A 16,051-nucleotide genomic window follows, 5' to 3' on the forward strand; every position below is an offset into this window, starting at 1 on the left:
CCGGACCGTGCATCAAGTACGGTCTAAATGGAACCCGATGATGACGAAAATAAACTTTTTCAACGGCCTATATTAACAAGCGGTAAAAATTATATTTTTTAACGTTGTATATTTTTTTTAAATTATATTTTTTAACGTTGTATATTTTTTTTAAATTATATTTTTTTTAAATTATATTTTTTAACGTTGTAAAAATTATTTTATAATATGTAGGATCGTACAAGAGAAAGCGGGTGTAGCGATCTCAACGTGATGAAAATCGCTTTAAAAGATTTTCAAGATAGATATCCGAGCGGTTTTCAATTCGAGGCATGGGAGGTCGTTCGAAAACACGACAAATGGGCCCAAGTCCCATTGTTGGGTGAGGAAGGGGAAGGTTCGGCACAAAAAAAGAAAACCCGTTGACGTGTACCCTTCCATACCCGATATGAACGAAGACCCCTCGCCACAAAGAACACAACGGCGAGACAAGCGTCAAGCGACATCGTCCGAGGGCTCGGCCGAGTTGGCGGCACAATTCAAAGAGTACACCGCCATGAAAGAAGTGAAACACGCGATTGAATTGGAGGCGATTGAATTGAGGAAGAAAAGAGAGTCGGAGGCTCGCGAGCTCATAACGGAACAACGCGAGACGATGAGAAACTACGCGTACGATCGAGATATGAAAACATTCCTCAAGCCGCACGACGATGCTCCGCCGGAAATGTTGTCGTTCATCCTCGCCCGAAAGCGCGAGATTGCTAACAAGTACGGGTGGTCGTGCAATTTCTAAAATTTTTATGTAGTATTGCGATGTAATTTTTATTTTATTAAATGAAATGTAGTTTTTTATTTTATGAAATTATGTTTTACTTTTTATAAAAATATTTTCTTAATTAAAAAAAATAAAAAAAACAAGTCCCCAGGAGAGGAGTGCCGCCATCAAATTAAGGGTGTGAGGGGAGTTAAGAAAGGAGTTTACATGACGCGTGCTGATTGGCCGTGAGTAAGAGAGGTCACTCCCCTAAGAGAGGAGTGCCCCTCTCACCCTGAGTTAATATGATTCATAATCAGCTTTATTCGCAGGAATAATTGTACGTCATGAATAAGATGTTGTACGCTTTCGAATCTCAAACCTTAGTTGGCAAATGATGGCTTTCCACTCACATCGCCAAATAAAGTCCAGCAAAACCTGATCAATGACTGTTGCCATTTCTTTCTCTAAATTCTCCTCATGATTTTTTTTTTTTTTTTTTTGAGTAAGTGTCACTTTACGTCCGTGAGGTTTATATCAAAACGCAGAAACAACCCTTATTTAAAAAAAACGCAACAATCAAGTTTATGTGGTTGTTAATTTGATTCAATTAGGTCCCTGTTAACATTTTTTGTTAGTCAAAGGTTAGTTGACCGTTACTGGACTGGTTAAATGATACACTAAACTCGGTGTATTTCGGTGTATCCTTGTAAATAATGTAAACACACTGATTTTTCCTCATGCAATGATTCGATAGTTGACACATCATGTTCGTACTCCTATTCAGTTGAGCTTGTTGATTCTAAATCTTCCGTAATTGACAACCAAGGTAAATTTTCCTTTGACAGTAAATTCTATCGTTTCTAAAAGTAATTCACACTCGATTTAGACATCTATTGGTCATAAATCTTTCTTTTGGTCTGACCCATGTAAACTTAGTCATTCTGATGATTATATCATTACACTTCATCCAATTAATACCGATTTCTAGAATTTATTCAGTTGAACCATTGGGTTCTATTTGTTGTAAACTGTTCTCGTATTCACAAAATTTGAACATATTTTGATTCAATTACAATGTCATTTACCTTAATCCTATTATTTAACGCGTGACATAACTCGGAAATGACATCATGACCTAAATCTCGAGGATGAGATTTAAAGTAAGGTGGGGAGGATGTAACAACTCTCAAAAACACCCTAGAACGAACCCTAACCAGAAACCTAAACACGTACGACGAAAACCGAAACGAGAAATCAAAAATTTTGATTTTTAGTGTTCTCGCGGGGTGCGACAGGATCACACCTGTCTCTCGGCGGGTGCGAGAACCTAGTAGCCGCCTCAAACACGTGTAGGACATGTGTCAACCACGTGTCAAGCCTACTCATTGACTCAGCAAACCTAGGGCCTGGCTAGACTCTCTCACGGGCCGTGAGAGAGTATCCTAAATCGGTCGCGGGGCGCGAGAGTCCCCTGATTCGGCTATAAATAGAACGAGCTCTGTACATTTCAAACCGTTCAATTCTTTTCTTTCTCTTGCTCTCTTGTTCTGTCATTCTAATGTCAAAACCCCGAAACTCTACCTGTTATTATGGTAATAGCTCTAATCACTGATACGATACTTTATCCGATCGATTGAAACCGATCCAATGAATGTTTAAGTGCTGCCTGTATACGGCTATACATTGTTATTCGTGGTGGGTTTGACATAGAGATAGTTCATTTTCTTACAATACTTAGGGGGAAACTGTTAGGAAACTTTATTTGTAAGTATTGAAGAAAATCTCAATCAACTGGATCTCTGAAGAAGATAACAGTCCTGAAGAACATAGCAAGATGAAGAAAAACAGTTGGGACAACTGGAAAGCAAAGTATCTACTACAAAGAATCTCAAGTTGATAAAGAGTTGATTTGGATTATCAGAGAAGGTCGTTTCTGATGGATCTGATGAATTTCTGGTGAAATATCATCAGTTTCTGACAAATTCTGATCATCGAACTTTCTGATGATTTGTTCACCAGAATTTCTGATGAAGTGGCTTATCAGAAATTCTGATAACAGACCCACTTGTCTAAAATCACAACTCTATCCTGCCACCCATGACCGAAGCATGACATTATTGGTTTTCATGATTACAAATGCAACTTGAACGATGGATTCAATGAATATGTCAAATTGCTACTTTATGCAGGACTTATTGCATGAATAAACAATTGTTTATTCATGCCCACAGCCGTCTATAAATAGAAGGCTCGAGAGGCAGAAGATACTTGAGTTTGAAGCTTAGCATTCACATACATACACTTAAACTCCAACTGCTCTTCTCACCCACAGAAATCAAGATTCATTTGTATTAGATAATAATCTTACAATCACCTTGTTAAACTAATTTGTTTCAAAGTGATATAAACTTGATAATTATGTAGGTCTTGTTTCTTGAAAGTCTGATTTCCATTTCCGCACATCTTTTTCACTTATACTGAAATCACTTGCCATATTACGTAAAAAGAAGTTGTTAAGGCCAAACTGGGTCCAACAATTAGTATCAGAGCAGATTGAATAAATTATTTTCAAACGATCAATCGCTCTTCTTTTTTCTAAATATGGCCAGCTTTCAAACCTGGAATAATGCTTTTAACATTGGTTCTATGTCCAAACCTCCGACTCTGGTCAGAGAGGAATACCCCCAATGGAAAATCAGGATGGTCAATTTCCTTAATGGTCATGACCGAGCTCTGTTTCGATCCATTGAAAGGGGTCCACATATACCAATGACTGAAATACCAGCAATTCCAGCAACTGACCAACTACCTGCTATCCCTGCCTCCCGAGCTCCCAAAAGTGAAATACTTTGGAGTGAGGAAGACAAGGAACTAGTAGCAGGGGATGAAAGAGCAAAATCACTCTTAATAATGGCCATCCCCAATGACATATTTTCACAAGTTGATGCTTGTGCATCAACTAAGGAAATATGGGATCAGTTGGAAAATCTTTGTGAAGGAGGAGAAAGGATGAAGAGAAACAAGAGAACAAACAACGTCTCATCCTATGAAAGGTTTAAAAGTTTACCAAATGAAAAGTTAAATGATACATATCAAAGGTTCACAAAACTTTTAAACGACCTAAAGAAATTTGGAATACCTAAATCAAATGATGAAAGAAACATTAAATTTCTTGATGCTTTGCCTAGAGAATGGAGAAGTCTCACAATGACTTTGTCCTCAACCTTAGAACTAGGAAACATGAGTCTTCATGACTTATATAGCATCTTGATCCCCAGAAAGGAAGAAATATTTGAAGAAACCATTCAAAGAGGGGGATCTTTAGCTCTTATCTCTAACTCACAAAGACAAACAACTTCCAGTGATCCACAACCATCAAACAGCCAGGCCATTGAAACTTCTGATTCATCATCAGATTTTTTAGCCTTTGCTGATGCAATAGCACTGCTCACCAAAACATTTGAGCAGAGGTTGAGGGGAGGAAGCCAGAGGTACCAGAGGAGTGATAGAAGGAGGATGGATGATAGATCTAAAGAAGATGTTAGATCTAATGATAAGGGAAAGGCTGAGGTAGTGTGTTACAAGTGCAAGCAAAAAGGTCATTATGCATCTGAGTGTAAGACCAAGAAGCTAAAAGATGTTGCTTACTATGAAAAGAAGCTTGAGGAAGCTAAAAAGCAACAACAGCAAGTCAGCTTAATTGCTAAAACAGATACATGGCTATCTGATGACTCTTTTGATGATGAAGAAGAAGAGATGGCCAACTTTTGTCTCATGGCACTTTTTGATGACATACCAGAGACTTCAGGACAACAGGTAAGTTTAGACAATCTTGATCTTGAACACAAGCTAAATGAGCTCATGTCAGATTTTTTAAACTTGCAAGTTAAACATCAATCAGATGGTAAAAAATCTGATGAGTTGCAGAGGACTTTGAATAAAATCATTCTTGAAAACCAATTACTGATAGAACAAAGTTTAGATCAAAGAGCTAAAATTGAGTTCTATGAAAATGAAAGAAGAGATCTCTACAAAAAAAATCAATGATAAAGAAATTAATGTAAGAGGTTTTCAAGAAGCAAAAGAATTCATAAGTTTTATAGAGTCCACTCCAAAGAACAAAGGAGAAGGGTTGGGTTATGTAAAAACAAACTATAACAAACCTACCGTCTTTGTAAAAGCCACTCAACAGAATTCTGATAAAAATTTATCAGAATCTGATTCTGAAACTTGCAAATCAACATGTTCTGAATACTCCTTTGACAAGCCAAATTTTGAACCAAAAAGAAGTGAACACAGTCAAGAGTTTGAAAAAACTCCAGAAGTAGATCACTCATCTTTTCAAAACTATCCCTACATACCATCACAAGAAGGAAAATCAGAAATTTCTGATGATTCCTGTATGTGTGTTGAAATACTGAAGATAGTTCAACACCATCTCCAAAAGAAAAACAAAAATTCTGTTAATGGCTCAGCATCCAACAGAAATTCTGATGAAAGATCATCTAGAAGAATTAATAGAACCAGAATATCATCAGAAAGTGTACCCAAGCATGCCTGGGTACCTAAAACCCTCTAATCATTTCATTTCAGGACCATCATGTGCAGCAGATCTGGTACTGCGACTCAGGAAGCTCCAAGCACATGACTGGAGATAGGAGCTTACTCGGCAACTTTGTCTCAAAGCTGGGTAAAATGGTGAACTTTGGAAACGGAGTGAAAGGAAGGATAATGGGATACAGATGTATCAGGTATGGATGTTTGACCATTGAAATAGTAGCTTATGTTGAAGGCTTAAAATATAATTTGCTGAGCTGTGGTCAATTCTGTGACAAAGGTTTTCAGGTAACCTTTTTACCAGAAAAATGCTTGCTAATAGGGATGGATGATAATAAAGTATATTTAAGTGGGAAAAGGATAAGACAACCAATTTATTACTTTGACTTCAAAGAAGAAAATGAACATCCTAAACTATGTTTATTTTCAAAGATTAACAAAGGAAGTAGTTGGTTATGGCATAAAAGATTGGCTCACTTGAATTTCAAAAACCTAAACAAATTAGCAAGTAAAGGCCTGGTGAAAGGATTACCTTTCATATCCTCTAAAAAGGATAAAATTTGTGATGCTTGTGAGATGGGAAAGTCAAAAAGAAGCTCTCACAAGTCAATTTCTGAATCTTCCATTACACAAAATTTGGAACTTTTACACATGGATTTGTGTGGACCCATAGGAACAGAAAGCTTTTCTGGAAAAGAAATATATACTAGTAATAGTTGATGATTTTTCCAGATATACATGGGTTGAATTTTTTAGAAAGAAAAGTGAAACACCTGATCTGATCATTAATTTTATAAAGAAAATTGAAAATTTGTTAAAACTAACAGTAAGAAGGATCAGATCAGACAATGGGACAGAATTCAAAAATTTTAAAATTGAAAGCTTTCTTATAAACAAAGGAATCTCTCATGACTTTTCTGCTCCCAGAACCCCTCAACAAAATGGGGTTGTTGAAAGAAAAAATAGAACCTTAGTAGAAGCTGCCAGAACAATGCTTGCATATGCCAAAATGCCCTCTCACTTTTGGGCAGAAGCAATTGCAAATGCATGTTTTACACAAAACAGAACTCTCATCAACAAAAGGCTAAACAAAACACCCTACAACATAATAAATAATAGAATTCCAAGTGTAAAATTTTTACACACATTTAGTTGTAGATGTTTTGTTTTCAATGATTTTGAAAGCCTTGAAAAATTTGACAGAAAAGCAGAAAAAGGTATTTTTCTTGGATATTCATTGTCCTCTAAAGCTTATAGAATTTTCATTCTTAATACAAGGACAATCAGAGAAAGTTTATATGTCTCATTTGATGATTCATCGGAAACTGAAGTTTCTGATGAATACATGAAAGTAATAAACTTTTCTGACAAACAAGAAAATTATGAGCATCTCTTTGAAACAATATCAGAAGATCTTTTAGAACATGATAAAGCTTATACATTTAAATCATCAGAAATATCATGTACTAACCCTGAAGAACAAGTAAATAGCACAACAGAAAATCAAAATTATGGTGCTTTACATGAAACAGAGGTAACTGAACAGGAGGAAACTTCAAATCCATCAGAACCAACAGGTGTTTGATGTGTGTAAAATGCAACATATAAATTACATCAAATGAGGCATAAAACTAACCCTTTTTAAGTACTAATGTTGGAAAAAGAGTGTTTTTTGTCTTTCTTTTGTATTTTCAGGATTAAATGAGCTTAAATTAACAAAAGAAGCAAAAAGACAGCTAAATCTAACATAAATACAAGAAAAGGAACATAAGTGGATTGCCCGACCCCTCGACAGCATCCTCCCAAGCAAAATAGAGACGGCAGAAGACTGAACACGCCCCGTGCTCAGCCAGCACGGGGACGTGCCCAAGAAGCAGCAGAAAGACAAACCAGTAGAAGCTTCTATTGCCCACCACGGGGCCGTGCCCAGTGAACACGGGGGCGTGGCGAAAGTACTTGTGACAACCCGAACTTTTACGGTTAGTGTTACCTCGTTTCACGACCGTTAAACGAGTATTGTTACGTGTGCTCATTGCGTTATTCAAGTAAACGTGCTTGATGTGCCTGATTTATACTTGATTGGTTATATGAGATTTGATTGTATTATATGTGTGTGAGTGGTTGGCCGTTTGTTATTGTCCGTATGGTTTCTTTGACATTCCGCGTGTCCGATATACATTACTCTTAGCAACCTTATATCGAAAATAAATCATTTTAAATACAACTTTGTTGGTATTAAATATTATCTTAAAACATCATGTATCACATAATTGATTGTACTGGGCCCAAACGTGATATGTAACACCAATGAGTAAACCCTTAGACCTGGCCCAAATACTATTCCACATTAGTGTGTAACCGGCCCAAACCACTGTTTTGATTAGCAGACTTAACCGACCCAATATCTTGTCCATGTATCTACACGTATACGTAAATGATTAGGAACACAAAGTATAACAAACCCTACCTATTTCCTGGTTACGTGCGACTATGGACGAGACCCCCTCCCTCCTTTGAAGCATCGTTCCAGTAATTGTTTCTGGTTAGTGAATTCATGATTCGTTAAATCCTCAACTATTTGATTGTGTTACATATGGATTATGCTTAATAAGATTTCATGCTTATGTGAACGATTTGATTTAACAATTATGATATTTGCGGTTACTTGTGAGCTTAAATAAATTAATCGAATTAGTGTGCCATAGTTACCTGTTACTTTGAGTTGAGGTTTTGACACATCTGGCCGAGGACATGCTTGTCGATTATTATATATATTAGCCTGCTTATTAGTTGCAATGTTGTTGACTTATGGGTATTGGTATTGGTTATGTGATGTTGATTAACATAAGTATTGTGATTTTTGATTTATTATGACTTTGTTACACACCCGAAATACCCTGGTGATCATAATGTTGGTTCGTGAATTTATATAGTGGGTGATCATGTTGATGCTTCGTAATATGTGCTAAGGGAGAGGGATCAGTTGTGGGCTGGTTCTTTACAGGAATTGTTATGCATGCTATTAGAATCACTGCTTATAAACCTGATGTTAATTGCTATGCATATGTTAGAAAGAGTAGGGCTCTACATGATTCATTGTCAGATCCACTAATTTGAAGGCCTAATAATCTTTGAAATAGAGTAACCATTGTCGGCCATTAAAAATAAAAAAAAATTGGTGTTATCAAAAGGTGTCACGTGAATAAATTGTCAAGCCCAAGATTCGGTTGTAATCAACATATAGTTTAGTGGCCCAATAGATTGTCAGCCTACTATAAAAATCGGTCCAATCATAACAATATTCTGAATGCTTTATCAGGTTGTCGGCCATTGTTGTTTGATTATTGTTTGTTATTTTTTTGGTCCAATAATACTTAATTGTCGATGGTTAGGGACAAAGTGAATGCTAGGATTTGAGTGACCGACTTGAATACGTAGATAAACATACCGAGCAAACCAATGTGAGTTCACACAGCCAAGGCATGGGTTCCCAGGGTGGGAATGGGTTTGGATTATTTACTCGTACTTACTTATCTTATGGAACTTAGTTATGGGCCTCGGGTGAGGAGGGGTTATTGATATGATACGACTAGACTAGTGATGCTCATTGAACTGATCTTCGCACACACGCCAGGGGTTGGCCGTGATATTATGACTAAGCATTCGCACACATGCCTAGGAAGGCCGCGAACTATACTCTAAACTTCGCATACATGCCAGGGTGGCCGTGATACAAACATACCTAGTCTAGAATGTTTGGGAGTATTTCCCCAAATCTTCGCATACATGCCTAGAGGGCCGCGATGGAAACTAATACGAGATACGACTTAACGAACGAACATAATGCTACTCATACTATTACAATTACTGAACTGTACACTGTGAACTCGCTCAACTAGTTGTTGACTCTCTGCTGCATGCCTTGCAGGACCTTAGGTACTTATGGAGCTTGCACAAGGAGGAGCAGGTCGTTGTGGAGCATGGATCGTGGATGTCATGTTAAACGTTTAAACAATTGAACTTATGACTTTACTTGGGTTTTTCATATTATGCTTCCGCTACTTAATTTACGTTTTGTTAAACATCAATCATGTCGTGGTGAATTACATTAAATACTTTTAATATTAAATGCTATGTTCGATATGATTGGTGGCTTGATCCTGGTCATGTCACGCCTCCAGGCGGTGATACTCCGCGTGTGGATTTTGGGGGTGTGACAGATTGGTATCAGAGCCATTGGTTATAGAGAACTTGGTTTTAATATGGGAAAAACGATTTTATTAAAACCGGACTATAACCAGAACAGTGCTCTCAACAATCCACAACGACGCTTCGCTCCACGTGCAAGGCTCAACCCTTTAGATGGTATGGTCTATGATTATGTTACCTACTTGTTAGTTATATTTGCATGGTGTGTTGTTTATGGTATGCTTAGTTAACGTAGTAGCATATTGCCCTTATTAGCCCTAGTGTGCTCGCTTTGACACTCAACTGTTTACTTGCAATTTGACAAGCGGTGGTCAAATTTCTTTCTGTTCCCTCGTCACCCCACTGCGACAACTCTTTATGCGTCCTACTTATTCATATGCTTATCTCGTTATGACGTCTCCATCTGACCCTCCGTACATTCGGTTTGCACGTCAACATTCATGAAGACCAGACCTGGCTCAAACGAACTTGGGTTTAGGAGAACTACACCTATGCATCCCGGTTGACGAACCCTATCACCTTCGCCTGTCATCGTCACCAGAAACGAAGCAGCCACAGTTACACGCGTTCGTCGTTTTACAACTCGCAACCTTACCCACCAAACTCTGTTTTGGACAAATGATACACTCGCGCGACCGTGATGTAACGAACTTCCCTGTTGTGCGATACCGCCATGCACCACTACTGGAAATTACTTCTAGACAATAGATTAGCTGGTCGAATCCTTCGGTTATTAATGGACCCCTGTTTTCGCTCGATTCTTCGTACGAACCTCATTAATTCCCTGTTTCTTTGATTGGCAACTGATATAACGAAATGCTAACAACGATACCATGATTTCCACCGATCACAAGATTAGCCCCCCCCCCCAAGCGTTGTAAGGTATCTATAGATCGAGTTCATCGGAATTCACTACAAGCCATTGTTTTTGAACAAATTTCGGGACGAAATTTCTTTCAAGTTGGGGATGATGTGACAACCCGAACTTTTACGGTTAGTGTTACCTCGTTTCACGACCGTTAAACGAGTATTGTTACGTGTGCTCATTGCGTTATTCTAGTAAACGTGCTTGATGTGCCTGATTTATACTTGATTGGTTATATGAGATTTAATTGTATTATATGTGTGTGAGTGGTTGGCCGTTTGTTATTGTCCGTATGGTTTCTTTGACATTCCGCGTGTCCGATATACATTACTCTTAGCAACCTTATATCGAAAATAAATCATTTTAAATACAACTTTGTTGGTATTAAATATTATCTTAAAACATCATGTATCACATAATTGATCGTACTGGGCCCAAACGTGATATGTAACACCAATGAGTAAACCCTTAGACCTGGCCCAAATACTATTCCACATTAGTGTGTAACCGGCCCAAACCACTGTTTTGATTAGCAGACTTAACCGGCCCAATATCTTGTCCATGTATCTACACGTATACGTAAATGATTAGGAACACAAAGTATAACAAACCCTACCTATTTCCTGGTTACGTGCGACTATGGACGAGACCCCCTCCCTCCTTTGAAGCATCGTTCCAGTAATTGTTTCTGGTTAGTGAATTCATGATTCGTTAAATCCTCAACTATTTGATTGTGTTACATATGGATTATGCTTAATAAGATTTCATGCTTATGTGAACGATTTGATTTAACAATTATGATATTTGCGGTTACTTGTGAGCTTAAATAAATTAATCGAATTAGTGTGCCATAGTTACCTGTTACTTTGAGTTGAGGTTTTGACACATCTGGCCGAGGACATGCTTGTCGATTATTATATATATTAGCCTGCTTATTAGTTGCAATGTTGTTGACTTATGGGTATTGGTATTGGTTATGTGATGTTGATTAACATAAGTATTGTGATTTTTGATTTATTATGACTTTGTTACACACCCGAAATACCCTGGTGATCATAATGTTGGTTCGTGAATTTATATAGTGGGTGATCATGTTGATGCTTCGTAATATGTGCTAAGGGAGAGGGATCAGTTGTGGGCTGGTTCTTTACAGGAATTGTTATGCATGCTATTAGAATCACTGCTTATAAACCTGATGTTAATTGCTATGCATATGTTAGAAAGAGTAGGGCTCTACATGATTCATTGTCAGATCCACTAATTTGAAGGCCTAATAATCTTTGAAATAGAGTAACCATTGTCGGCCATTAAAAATTAAAAAAAATGGTGTTATCAAAAGGTGTCACGTGAATAAATTGTCAAGCCCAAGATTCGGTTGTAATCAACATATAGTTTAGTGGCCCAATAGATTGTCAGCCTACTATAAAAATCGGTCCAATCATAACAATATTCTGAATGCTTTATCAGGTTGTCGGCCATTGTTGTTTGATTATTGTTTGTTATTTTTTTGGTCCAATAATACTTAATTGTCGATGGTTAGGGACAAAGTGAATGCTAGGATTTGAGTGACCGACTTGAATACGTAGATAAACATACCGAGCAAACCAAGGTGAGTTCACACAGCCAAGGCATGGGTTCCTAGGGTAGGAATGGGTTTGGATTATTTACTCGTACTTACTTATCTTATGGAACTTAGTTATGGGCCTCGGGTGAGGAGGGGTTATTGATATGATACGACTAGACTAGTGATGCTCATTGAACTGATCTTCGCACACACGCCAGGGGTTGGCCGCGATATTATGACTAAGCATTCGCACACATGCCTAGGAAGGCCGCGAACTATACTCTAAACTTCGCATACATGCCAGGGTGGCCGCGATACAAACATACCTAGTCTAGAATGTTTGGGAGTATTTCCCCAAATCTTCGCATACATGCCTAGAGGGCCGCGATGGAAACTAATACGAGATACGACTTAACGAACGAACATAATGCTACTCATACTATTACAATTACTGAACTGTACACTGTGAACTCGCTCAACTAGTTGTTGACTCTCTGCTGCATGCCTTGCAGGACCTTAGGTACTTATGGAGCTTGCACAAGGAGGAGCAGGTCGTTGTGGAGCATGGATCGTGGATGCCATGTTAAACGTTTAAACAATTGAACTTATGACTTTACTTGGGTTTTTCATATTATGCTTCCGCTACTTAATTTACGTTTTGTTAAACATCAATCATGTCGTGGTGAATTACATTAACTACTTTTAATATTAAATGCTATGTTCGATATGGTTAGTGGCTTGATCCTGGTCATGTCACGCCTCCAGGCGGTGATACTCCGCGTGTGGATTTTGGGGGTGTGACAGTACTGCAGGCGCATTAATTGTAATTCCGAATTACAATTAATGAAGAGAGAGATTGTCAGACTGGCACGGGGCCGTGTGCAGCGGACACGGGGCCGTGCCCAGCCTTCTGTTCAGCCTATAAATAGGAGTGCTTGGTTTCATTGCAACTCATCCCTTGGCACACCACCTCTCTCACACTTCATCCACCACCCACCACCATCACAACACCATCATCCACCACCATCATCCATTGTCCATCATAGAGTGTGTGAGTCGTCTCGGGATCCAAGATTGATCGTAAGAGTTCTTGACAATCAAGGCCATGTTTGCCTAAGTCTCTTACATCACTTGGTGAAGACAAGTGTTTAGTATAATACTTTTTATTTTTAATCTTTTGCACTTTTATTTGGTTTTGTATTAATGACTTTAATAACTAGTTACTTATGTTGAAGGTGATTCTTCCTTATCGTTTGTCCGTGGTGTCTTGGCATTATTTTACTGTCTATATAAAATAAAAGATTTTCACCATTCATATCTCCACGGTCTATATGGTGGTATGTTGGCTACCTGGTCTGGGGTTAAGGGAACGGTTTGGTAAGGGTCTTGCCCTTGTTCAGCGTTTAGAGGTCCTGCAAGGGACCTGGGTCAAATTTAGTAGGATCTCCTTCAATGCCCATAGGTATTGGATGGCGGGGATCCAAACTCTTTGACCCCCTCATAAGTTAACTACTATTAATACTATAACCCGGCTATTTAGGACTGTATCCCTGCTGACTCAGACTACTTAGTCGAGGGTAACGTCACCTCCAAAAGAGGGGCCTACCATAATTTGCATTAATAAATAATTCATTATCTTTCAATAATCCGACCCTTTAGGATTGTATCCTTGCTGACTCAAACTACTGGGTTGAGGGTAACGTCGCCTTCAAAAGAGGGGCCTACTACAATAACTAAGATAATCTCTTAAACAAGTGCAAAAGTGCGAAAATAATCAAAGGTTATACTAATACACGAGTCGGATCCAAGTGATTCATCTTGTCTATCTGTTTTTATTTTTATTTTACTTTTCAGCATTTAGTTAGTTTTTATTTTCTTAGTTTAAAAATCTTTTCTAACATTTTGATTTGATTAGACGTTGAGGATAAATCGGTACTAATAGCTCTTGTGTCCTTGGATGACCTCGGTATCTTACCAACACTATACTACGTCCACAATGAGTGCACTTGCCCATATGTATGTTTAGTGTTAGTGAATATCGTGTTTTATAAATTTAAAACTTGGCTAAAAGTGTAAAAAGGGCTTAAAATATACATCTAAAATATATATACACTGACACGCATCATATTCAAAATAGGTTAAGATGGATCAAAGGGCATGTTCATTCTGATGTCATTGGCAATCCAGCTGATCGTGTGAGAACAAGATCTGCAACTGCACATGAATGTGCATATGCAGGGTTCTTAAGCACAATAGAACCCAAATCTGCCAAAGAAGCTCTGAATGATCCAAATTGGATACAAGCTATGCAAGAAGAACTGGATCAATTCGAAAAGAGCAAGGTGTGGGATTTGGTACCCAAGCCCAAAGACAAATCTGTCATAGGCTCAAAATGGGTATACAAGAATAAATCTGATGAAAATGGCATAATCACAAGGAACAAAGCAAGGTTAGTAGTCAAAGGTTACTGTCAACAAGAAGGTATTGATTATGATGAAACCTTTGCACCTGTAGCTAGATTAGAAGCTGTAAGAATTTTTCTTGCTTATGCTGCATCCAAGGATTTCAAAGTTTATTAAATGGATGTAAAATCAGCTTTCCTAAATGGTAAAATTGAAGAAGAAGTTTATGTGCAACAACCTGAAGGCTTTGTTGATCCAAAATTTCAAAATCATGTTTATAGATTAAACAAAGCCTTGTATGGATTGAAGCAAGCTCCAAGAGCCTGGTATGAAACATTATCAAACTTCTTACTCAATTCTGGATTTACAAAAGGCACTATTGACACCACACTGTTTCTCAAAACACACAAAAACCATACCTTGTTGGTTCAGATATATGTTGATGACATTATATTTGGATCAACAAATGAAAAATTTTGCAAAAAGTTTCAAAAGTTAATGACCAGCCATTTTGAAATGAGCATGATGGGTGAATTAACCTTTTTCTTAGGGTTACAAGTCAAACAAAGAATTGATGGAATATTTTTGAGTCAATCAAAATATGTCAAAACAATTCTACAAAAATATTCACTTGAAAACTGCCCAGTTTCAAAAACTCCCATGGCAACAGGGAACAAATTAGATTCTGATAAAGATGGAATAAGTGTAGATATTAAAACCTATAGAGGGATGATAGGGTCATTGTTATACTTAACTGCAAGTAGACCAGACATCATGTTTGCTACATGTTTTCTGGCCAGATATCAATGTGATCCTAAGGAATCTCATTTAAAGGCTGTAAAAAGGGTTTTCAAATATCTAAAAGGCACATCAGAACTTGGTCTCTGGTATCCTAAGGATACAAGCCTTGAATTAATTGCATACACAGATGCAGATTATGTAGGGTGTAAGACTGACAGAAAAAGCATATCTGGTGCTTGTCAAATCTTGGGGGAAAAATTGGTATGTTGGGCAAGCAAGAAGCAAAACTGTGTTGCCACATCAACAGCAGAATCAGAATATGTAGCAGCAGCAAGCTGTTGTTCACAAGTGTTGTGTGTTGGTGCAGTCATCTGTCAACTTCGTCTTAATATCGAGTCTCGGGTTCATTGCGGTTATGAGTCGAACATGATGTCATCATCTTGAATGATGATATCATCATTACATGTCCACAAGAGACAAATTGGCAAGAATCATTGAATTTAAATGTTAAGTATGGCCATTTTGTGATTGGACCACTAAATGGTCCAGTGAGAAATCACCAAATTATGGTCCAATACATGAAGGTTCTCGTGAAGTTCAAATGATATGCATTCACAAGATGACAAAAAAGATGGAAGGTTCACATGATGTAGATCGCTTATTCAGAATATGTCAGATCGCTTGTACGGAAATTTGCGGAATCGCTTTTATGGCATTATCATGGACCGCTTTTACAGTTTTTGTTTGAACCGCTTTTGTGTACACTGTCATTATGAGCGGTCCTAGAGTACTATAAATAGGTTCAATGTTCATTTCATTTGTAACATTGTTCAGATCTGATACCGAGGTATTGCCGGTTTTTCCTTGTGAATGTAAACAGTGTAAAATCAATCTACAAGAGGTTTAAAGTGTGATACAAGCTGTGTACGCATCCGTTTCTTTGTTTCCGCCTCTGAAACGGAGTTGAGCTCTTCCGA

Source organism: Helianthus annuus, chromosome 13, assembly GCF_002127325.2.
Source record: "Helianthus annuus cultivar XRQ/B chromosome 13, HanXRQr2.0-SUNRISE, whole genome shotgun sequence".
Taxonomy (NCBI): Eukaryota; Viridiplantae; Streptophyta; class Magnoliopsida; order Asterales; family Asteraceae; genus Helianthus; species Helianthus annuus.